At 43.6% G+C, this 9,797-nt stretch overlaps 1 protein-coding gene across 2 annotated transcripts in view; it reads left to right on the top strand.

The window, feature by feature from the left end:
* The first annotated feature begins 2,375 nt into the window (after nucleotides 1–2,375).
* The window catches only part of TENM1 (teneurin transmembrane protein 1), a 349,253-nt gene continuing 341,831 nt past the window's right edge, over nucleotides 2,376–9,797 (top strand). For both annotated transcript variants that reach the window (XM_056359800.1, XM_056359799.1), the window contains exon 1: nucleotides 2,376–2,742. The gene's annotated coding sequence lies outside the window, so the exon portion shown is untranslated. The remainder of the gene's footprint in view (nucleotides 2,743–9,797) is intronic.

Raw genomic sequence — 9,797 nt, 5'->3', positions numbered from 1 at the left:
GGAATTTAGACTGGTTGGCTGTCTTGGTTCCTATTTCTGTGACTAACACATCCACTTAATTCTAGACCATTTTGTTTTGTTTTGAACTATTTCCATGCTCAACCTGTGGTATCTAAGTTTTGTGTTAATGAAAAGTAAATGTTAAAGCCTGTCCAGAGAGAGAAGAAACCAAAATAACCATGTCTCCTGAGAAGGAAAATTTACTCTTTACGCTCAGAATAGTTCATGACCGATCTATACTGCGGAAGAATTATTCCACCTACCAAGACTAAGTCACAGATACTTGAGACAAACTTTTGAGAGAGGACTGTTCTGACTTAAAATAATTTATTTTTTTGATTCAGTTCATCGTGAAGTTTGTTTAATGGCTTCAAGATTCGTGAGAACTGGGTTTGGCTTGTTACTTTTGGCCTTCCTAAGAAAGTAATGTATATCCAGTAGTTCAAGGCTTTCTTTCTGCTGCACAGGATGCATTTAGTCCAAGGAAAGACAGAACGGACTTCCTAAAGGACTCTGTATTTACCTCAGGATGTTTACAGCTGTACTTTATTTAGGGAGAGGCAGATTTAGATTTCCAGAGTATGGCTGAAAAGAGATTTCATTCTGAAGAACTAGACCAACTTCTTCATCTTAAATTTGCATCTTCAGAAATCTGTAGAATAGAGGGAAATAAATACCTGAAGTCTGGAAAGGAAGATACAAAGTCAGTGCTCTGTCATTCATGTAAGCAGCAATTTTGATGCTAGATTTGAAAACTTTATTATCTTTCTGGTTCCTCATCATTGTTTTCATTTTCCCATCCTTTGTTTTTTTAAAGTGGCTGGCTTTGGAACTACCAAAACCTCACAACTTTTTTCCGAATTGGGTTGCAGCCTACGTAAACTGGGGAGACATCTCCATTGCTTCATGTTTATACGGATACTAATACATGTTTCGGAAAAGGAGTTGTGTCTTGGGCCAGCTCCCTCATTACCCTTGCAATGCTGTTCATTGAGGAATTATCTTTTTTTTTTTAAGCTTTGCTCCCTACAAACTGATCACGTTGGCAGGAAGTAATTTTGAATGTCAAAACCCTATCTGCGTTTTTTACCTGAAGAACCAAGAAAGAATGACCCAACAAGATTTCTCATGGGCACCTGAATTTTATTTCTGAGGGAACAAGCTCAGGGCAGCGTTGTCTCAAAGAGCAAATACTAAAAATGACAAAAAAGTTATGTATTAGCAACAGTATATTAGAATCACAGATGGCTTTACCTCATTTATTTTTCATTTATGCACTCACTATACATGCAAAAATATAGTTTCTCTTTACTTAAGAGCCAGTCCTTAAGTTGTTTTCTCTTCATTTCTTCAAGAAAATGAAGTTATGTCCTGGGGCATGGTGCAGAGTTAAAACAGTAACTTGAATTTAGGTGGACTATGCAGAAACTTACGAAGAAACGACAGGAACTGTGAATTCCATATTTTTTTCCAGTGTGTTCCTGTTGTTGAATGCACAGGCTAAATGTAAATAAACACAGTGATTTTAAGGAAGTGATAGGTACATGTTCGCAGGAGGCATATACACAGGAATTGCAATGGAGATGGACTCACAAGCTGGGTCCAGCCTCAGACACACACCTTTGCCAGTTCCTTGGCTTTATCAGCACAATGAAAATCGCTACAAATAACTGCAGATGCAGATTTAGCAGTTACAAAAAAAGCCTGGTGTAATCACCTTTACGCCTTTACACGTCCTCCTGAGGGCTGTCTGTGTATAAACGATGGAATTACAGAGATGATCACCAGAAGATGAGGTCCCACTGCACCAAGACTCGGGACCGTTAACCGAAGTGGCCACGGGAGAGCCCCACCTTAAAGCTCAGCTTGTGAGAGGAAAGCGGTTGAAGCACTCGATCGATAAATCAACAGCTCTCTCCCAAGCCTTGAGTCCCTCATCAGTCTAACTCCCTCGGCAAGGTAAGTTATTTAGGGGGAGGTACGCCGAGTTATTTCCAAAGGCAGAGGAGGGCCGGCGGGCCCCTTCCCCGCCATGAGGCGGCACCGCGAGCTGCCTGTCCCCGCGGGGCCGGGGCCGCTCCTCTCCCTCAGACGGGTGCAGCCGCCTCGCCTCCCTCCCCGGCTACTTCTCTGAACTCTGCCGAAAGGCTCCCGAGTGACGCCCGCCCGCCGCGGTGCTACCGCCGCCCGCGGGGCTGCCCTTCCCGCCGCGCTCGGCTCGCGCCCCCTCAGCGCCCGCCTGACAGCCCGCGGTGGCGGCCGGTGCGAGGCGACTTGAGGCGCGGCCGTCAGTAACGCGCCTGCGCAGATCTCCCGGGCATGCTCATTAACGGCGAAGGAGCCGAAACGGGGGGAAAAAAAAAAAAAAAAAAAGGGGAAAAAAAAATCCACTGTGAGCGCGAGCGGCGCCGCTGCCACTACACCCGCCGGAGAGGAGCGGCGGCGGCAGCAGCGGCGGGGCGACGCCGAGCCCGGCCCCGCTTCCCCTCGGGTTTCTCGCAGCCTGACGCGCCGCCGCCGTTCGCTGCGGGTCGAGCCGCGGCAGCAGGAGCCGGCGCTGTCCCCTCCGCGGGGCGGAGGGGCCGGGGCGGGCGGCGGGGGAGCGGCAATGTGGATTTATACTCGCCCGCGCCGCAGCCGCCGGGGAGCGGGGCGCGGGCACCGCACCTAGAGGCGATGGGAGCAGCCGTCGGTGGGGCTCAGCCGGGGCGCTGCTGAAAGTTCAGCCGGTGGCCGCGCTCGGTAAGTTTGCTGGGGAGGCGGCGGCGGCGCCGCGGGCGCCCCAACTTCGCCTCTCGCGGCGGGCGGCCAGGGGGTGCGCTGCCCCGCCGGGCACGGGAGCCGCTCTGCGAGGGGGGTGCGAGTGCCGCTGGGTGTGTACGTGCGCCTACATCCGCGCCGGGGGCGGCGGAGCCCGGCCGGTGCCGGCAGACGCGCGGCTCCGCGCCGCTGTGCGGGCACCTGGCCCCGCCGCCGCAGGAGCCCGCTGCCGCCGCGCGCGTGGCGGGAGCTCGCACCGGCGCCCGGCGGAGATGCCGCGTACGTAGCAGCGGGGCTGAGGCACCAGCTTGCCTCACGCCTATAGGGGTCTCCTTCCCCCGCGGCTGCGGCGCGCTCGGGCGGGCTGGGCTGGCGCGGCGCGGGGCGCTGCTCTCACCCCGAGCGGCAGCTGCTCCGGCCCCGGCGGTGCCGCCCCTCAGGTGCGGCGGGGCAGCGGGGTGCGCGGCTCTCCGCGGGGCGCGGCGGCGGGGGAAGGCGGGGCGCGCTGCAGGGGGGCGCCGCCCGCCCCCGCGGGGCGCCCCGGCGCGGCGCTGGGCTCCGGCTCCGCTCTGGCGTTGCGGGAGCGCCCGGGCCGCCCACGTGAAAAGCCGCATCCCCGGTGCGCGCAGAGGCGTGTGGCTCCGGCTCCGCCGGGGCAGCGGCACCGCGCTCTGCCCGCCGGCGGCTGGGGGCTGCCGGGCTCCTGCCCGCTGCTCGGGCGTAACCTGCTAAATGTGTGTTCAGCGTGTTCTCCTCCGACCGGCCGCGGGATCTGGTAGCCTCTTGTTTTAGTGTATGTGGTCGTTGTACCGCTCTGCTGCTTTGAACTGTTTTTTTTCCTCAATACCTTAATGCTGTAGCTCGTGACTGACGCTTTAGGCTTGGCTGATGAAAGCTCAGGCTGGCTATTGATACGATTGTGGTGCACAGGGGGCTCCCAGCTTCTCCAGTATTAACTGCAGGCGCTTACTGTGTTAAATGTCAACACGTTTCCCTTAGCAGATGCGGGATTTACATGTTTTAATTCCCGAATCACAGGCAAGAACTTCTCCCACCCTCCCCTCCCGTCGTTCGCTTCCATATGCGCTGTCTTTTCGGACTGTATAATAACTATCTTGGCAACAGTCTTTCATTGATTATGTTCATCGTATCCAAAGGCTGTAGATACCCATCTTGATTGTGCTGATGCTTCTGTGGTAATTAACGAGTCAGATACACTGTGCTATGGAAATAAATACTAGCTGTCCGTGTGGTGGGGCAAGCATCTTAAACATCTACTACATCTCCAAATGTTTTTGCAGTAACAAAACCCCACCACTTCTGGTGCCTGTATTTTAGCTGTTAATTGTGAAGTTTAACATAGAGCAGTCTGATATTTCAAGTATGGAATTCCTGGTGTTGGAGAGAACACTTTGTGAATCACAAATTGCGAGATACACTGTAGCAGGAGAAGAGCTGTCCATCAGCAGGTGAGACCCAGCCCAATAGTTTTCCTTCTGTCCATAGTTTCTTCTCAAAGCTTATTTTATGCATGACCTGTAATGCTATGGGCTAATTTCAAAATACTTATTTTCAGATGAAATACAGACTTGCTAATAAACTAACTGCTGTTTTCCCTGTGGATAATAGCATATATTGATAATATAAAATCATCAGAAGTTGTTAATGTGTTTTTAATGCAGCTGTGTGTTTTGGGGGGTTTGACTTGTTTCAGGAACTCGGATCTTTTAACAGCTTGGGGATTTAGGAGCTTTTGTGGGTGTTGCCTTTTTTTTGTTTTGTTCTTGTTATATCATAGTTTCAAGGAATGATTAGAAGCTTTCTGAATAACACGTTCCCAATAAGTTTTGTTCTACGAATGTCTAGTTAAAAAAAATAAAACCTCAAGAAAACTGTTTCAAATGCTTAGGTAAAAATCTTTTCTTTTATAGAGAAGTGTTCCTTCCATTTGCCAATTTTTAAATATTTAAGTGACATATGTAAGTAAAAAAATAGAAAATTCTTATTGAAAACAACTGCTAATGTGGGAATGCAAATTACTGCTCTTAACATCTCAAGTAGTCAGGTGTGGAAGTAAATGAACATATTGTATTGATGGCTTCTGTATAAAAAAGCCACTGAAATGTATTCAGAGTTCTATAAAAGCATTGTCATGTGAGAAAAGACATAGCAAAGGAAATCTATTATTACTCATTTGATGTGGCATTGTAATTTAAAATGATAGTTTAAAAAACTGAAGAAATGAGACATGGTTTCTCACATATGTGCCCATAGTCACCTATGGAAACACGCAACATTTTTGCTCTGCAGTAATGGCTTAGGAACAGGTAAGTGTATGCTTTCTTCTTTTCATTGAGGTAAGAAATTCTGAGGAATGGCATTGATGTTAATTGGACCAGGCAGGACATTATGTCAATGTGATTCATGAGGTCTACATGACATGAATTTAATTTTAAAATTATCCTAATCTGAAAAATGTAAGAAGAATAATGTTGCTTAATTTCTCATTATCTCAGCACTTTGATTATGGAGAACCAGTCCTCTCTGTTTGGTTCGGAATACTTTTTGTTCCCATTTTACAGAGTGAGAGAAAGGTGTGTCCTTCCTTTTCTTCAGCCACAATGACTGACAGTATGTTTTGGTGACTGCAGTGGGGACTACAGCCTAAAATGTTTTAGAGACCAAGTATGAAATTGGTGACGGTGCTACATCTGAAATTCAGGAGTTTCTGATTCCTTGTCTGCTACTCAGTCATCTAGATTTGTCTGTTGATTACGTTTCACAGTTTCAGCACAACTGAGTTAATGTTCAATACCCTATAACTGTAAAAAACGTCAAGTCAAAGAGAGGTCAATTGCACTGGCTACCTCTTGCTAACATGTAATGTTCTGCCTCAGTGTTGCTGTGTAGTCAGTTCTTTGACAATGTATTTGGGGCCAAATAAGGCTGAAAATATGTGGTAGTCTTGGTATTGTTATCTTTCTCTTAAACAGTCTCAGAGGTCTGAAAAAAAAGGTATGCTATGACTATCCATTATGATTTATAGAAATATATATATACACACATTAAAAACATGAATATTAGTAGGCTTTTCTAATAAGAACTTGTTTTTTTTTAAAACTTATTCCAGTAAAATATTGAGGATATCCAAAAACTCAACTCTGCAAAAACTTGCTAAATGTCCAGTGAACTAATATATACTGACAAAACAAGTCAGTTTCTTTCCTGCTGTATTTACTTTCTTAACAAAATGTTTCTGAAAGTTGGTTAAAAGATACTCAGCTATATCTTTGGGGTTTTTAAATACTGTTTCTCTACTACAAATTTGAACTTCAGTATATTGAGTATATTATTGAAAATAAGTATTCCTTCTTTGTTTTCACTCTGAGCTGTTTTATTTTAATTTCTCTATTTAAAAGAATAAAATTCATATATATTTTATATTAATCACTTCGGCTGAAGCTACTGTGTGAGACTATTGTGTTGTTTTCTATTTCCTAGTACAGAATTCTCATTTCTGAGTTTTAGAAAACAAGTAATATAAGACTGAAGGGAAAATTTCACTTCTAGTTAAATGTGTTGTCTATAAGTATATTGAAATTAAAATGACTGTATTGAATTGGGCTCAGCACTGGCTTGTTGCTTTGGAAGCCCTCACTCAGCAGTGTTTATTTTCTGTAGCCTTAATGAGCAATTACTGCACTCTTCCATTTCAGAGCCTCTTCTAAGTAGGCAGTGCTGCTTGTTCCGAATTACAGATGTCATTTTCTGGTTTGCCTGTAGGCTGCTGGAATTCTTGGTGTTTTGGTTTATTTGTTGTCCTGAATGCAGAGAGATGTTTACTAAGGATTGTGAGGAGTCCGTAAACTTTTTTCTTTTTTTCTAAGATGAGGAATTTGGGGTTTTAGGTATAAAGTTCTGCTTTTAATACAGTGTGTCTGTCTGTCTTACTTGTACATGTCATTCTGCCTGTACTTCAGTCTTAAATGACAGACAACATTTTGATATATTTTAAAGAATTCGTATTTCCATTATTGAAATTTTGGGGGTTAGAACTGAAAAGAGTTGTAGCAAACAGTCCCTTCTGTAAGTCTGTTTCAGGGCTGTAGGTAGATTTGGAACACTATTTTGGATGACTCTTTTATGCAATTGCTCTTGCATAATTTTCTACTCTAAGAGGTAATTGTTTTATGCATAATTTTGTTCATATGATGCTACATGGTGCTGGGGTTGCAAAGGAGTGTGTTTTGTAGCAATGCAACTTTGAAAATAAATTTACAAAAAACAGAGGTCTTTTATGATTTAAGTGGGCATTAATGAAATACTGGCTGCAGGGTGTTCGTGTATTGTATTTGCCTCATCCACCAAAGGGTTTTGTGATGGGTCATATTAAGTACAGAAACTTAGTGAGAACAGAGTAATTTAGGGGTAAAGATTCTGAGATGACATAAATGAATGTGACTGCATTGACTTTGCTTGCAGTATTGTATCACTAATTTGACCACTGCTTTTAAGATACTGCAGTTAAATAATACCCTTGATTTAGTTTTTCTTCTGATAAATCAGGGTGTTAATTATTGTAAACTGAAGGGGGTTTTAATCTAATAGAAGAGCTTTAGGGAATGGGACTTTGCAAGTTCCGCTCATTTCCATGCCAATGGGTGGTGGGCTGTTGTGCTTGATAGAGAAACAGTATTTTCTATGGAAATACTGATCCTATGGAAACTGCTTGCAAAAGATGGTAGCTGCTAACGGCTGAGTGGGGAGTACCATGGGGCTTTCATGTACTGATTGGAGAAGTAAGACTTTCTTGCTCTGGTTCTGTGGAATAAGAAAGATTCATGTTGCTTATCTGAAACTACACAGCTTTTTTCAAAAAGCAAGCAAGCTACTTTTTTTGTGACGTGTGTTTTTGTTCTAGACAATACTTTCTTTTTCAGCTACTTTGATGTGTGATACGATTTTTCTGATTTAGCTGTGTGGCCCATTTTGTTTCTGAGTCCATTCTTACACAAGGCATTAGCCAACTACTGGACCAGAGAGGTGTCACTGGGAAAAATTAATGCAGAAGAAGCATTTCTTGTATCCAGACCATCAGAAAGTCCGAAACAAGCCTTCCTGCTTGTTCCTATAAGCCACCCTCAGCAGGAATATCTATTTCTTCATGCAAGTTTCCTCTTTCGAATTCTGTGCACTAACTATAGAGCCTTTTTCACCTCTGAAGACCATACTGCTTTCCTACAGACAGGTACTTCTGGTGCCCTTTTATCACCAAATTATTTCTTGCTTCAAACTACTGCTGTGTTTTTCTGACTTTGTTCTCTGCCCCATTCATCAGTTTTTCTTGTTTCTTTTCAAATTCCTCTTACTTCTGCTTTAGCACAGCTCTTAGCCATTCCTGTTCACAATATTTGAGAGCCGTGCTTACAGGTCTCAGTGTTTCATAACCACCTGATCGGTTTTATAAACCATAACAACTAAATACCCCTCACCTTCTATACATCCAGATTACAGATACACATATGAGCTGACTTTAATTTCATTCCCTCAGTTTCTTCTCCAGCTCTTTCCTCAGAGCTCCCAATTCATCCAAAATTTTGTCTGCTTTTCTGTAGAGCTTGGTATTGTTGTGTCGAGCCCTTCTGTTTCATGAAGTCCAGCAAATTGAAATCCACGCAGTTCTGCTTTCAGCTGCTTTTTCACAACTTTGATCTTAACCCATCACCCCTTATAGTCTCTCCCAGAGGTAAGCCTTTCTCCACCATCTCTTTCCTCTATGTTTTTATCCAGATCCGAATGTGGGAAGGAAATACCACCCTTACTGCATTTTTTTTCCTGAGGAGGTGCCACATAGCAACTTCTCGTAACGTTTGGTCTGTGTTGAATTGAGAACTCTGTGGTTTTGTGAGCTTTAGTTTGTATTTCCTTTTCATCCTCCTTTGTATTAGTACTTTGGCTCCTACAATCAAATTCTATCCCACCCCTATAAAATACAAATCATTATCTTTGACACAAAGCCCACACTGTGTCCTCAACTAGTAAAACAGCATTTAAATGTGTATCTTAATATGTTTTTGCTGTTTAAGTTTGTATTATTAACTGGTTTTAAAGTGACAAAGATCTGGTTGTAGGTGTAGTGCCTGGTATGGTTTCTTCTTTGTTCTTCTTGTAAATAACTGCCTACCTATATTACAAAAGAGAAGCTCTATATAGTTGAAATTTGCACCTAGATCTTTCCTAGCCTAGGACAAGATGGACTTTACAATATGTAGGCTAGCTACTTTTATCATCAAAGGTGTCCGGTATTTTTGTACAAAATAGAATTTTGGTCATTGAAGATTTTAGGTTAATACATAGCAACTGTCTTGGATGCAGCATATCTGCAGAATTTATTCTGTGTCTTGTTGTAAAAGATGCCTCTTGTATTTGTCCAAATGATTTGGTGTCCACAGTGGTGGTGTTCCTTATCATATCACATATGTTTGCTGGAACATGAGAGCTAGCCTCTGTTACAATATAATTATAGCATTAGAACATTTGGAATTTTATCAACCCATAAGCGGTACTGTGGATTTCCATAAATTCCATTCATTTCAGTAATTCAGAGTCACCATGGACTACATGTCTTAAAAGAGTGCAAGAGTAAATCTTAGTAGTAAGAGTATTTCGGTTATTAAAGAATCAGAAAATGCAGCATGTGAAGATGAGTGTGGGAACTTTACTGTTGCCACTGTCTGTTGTTTGAACCTTGCAGTACTGTTTGAGAATTAAGATTTTGGTGATGCTTATTAAATAGTGTTAATTAAGAGGAAATGGGCCAGTTTCTCATAGGTGTAAATAGGTGTATTTCCACTGATGTGGCATATGTCACTATAGGCTGTATTTCCACCTATATGGAAATATGCCACTGGTTTAATCAGTGAAGTCATACCAAGTGGTTCAGCAGAGGATTTGATCTTGATTTGCTTGCATAACCAACGGTTTGAGCAGGGAGTGAGTGGGAAGGGGTAAGATGTCTTTCATCTGTGAACTTCAGT

This window comes from Falco biarmicus, chromosome 14, assembly GCF_023638135.1.
Source record: "Falco biarmicus isolate bFalBia1 chromosome 14, bFalBia1.pri, whole genome shotgun sequence".
NCBI classification, from domain to species: Eukaryota; Metazoa; Chordata; class Aves; order Falconiformes; family Falconidae; genus Falco; species Falco biarmicus.
Note: the sequence above shows the minus strand (reverse complement) of the source record. Positions and strands in the feature narration are given on the sequence as shown.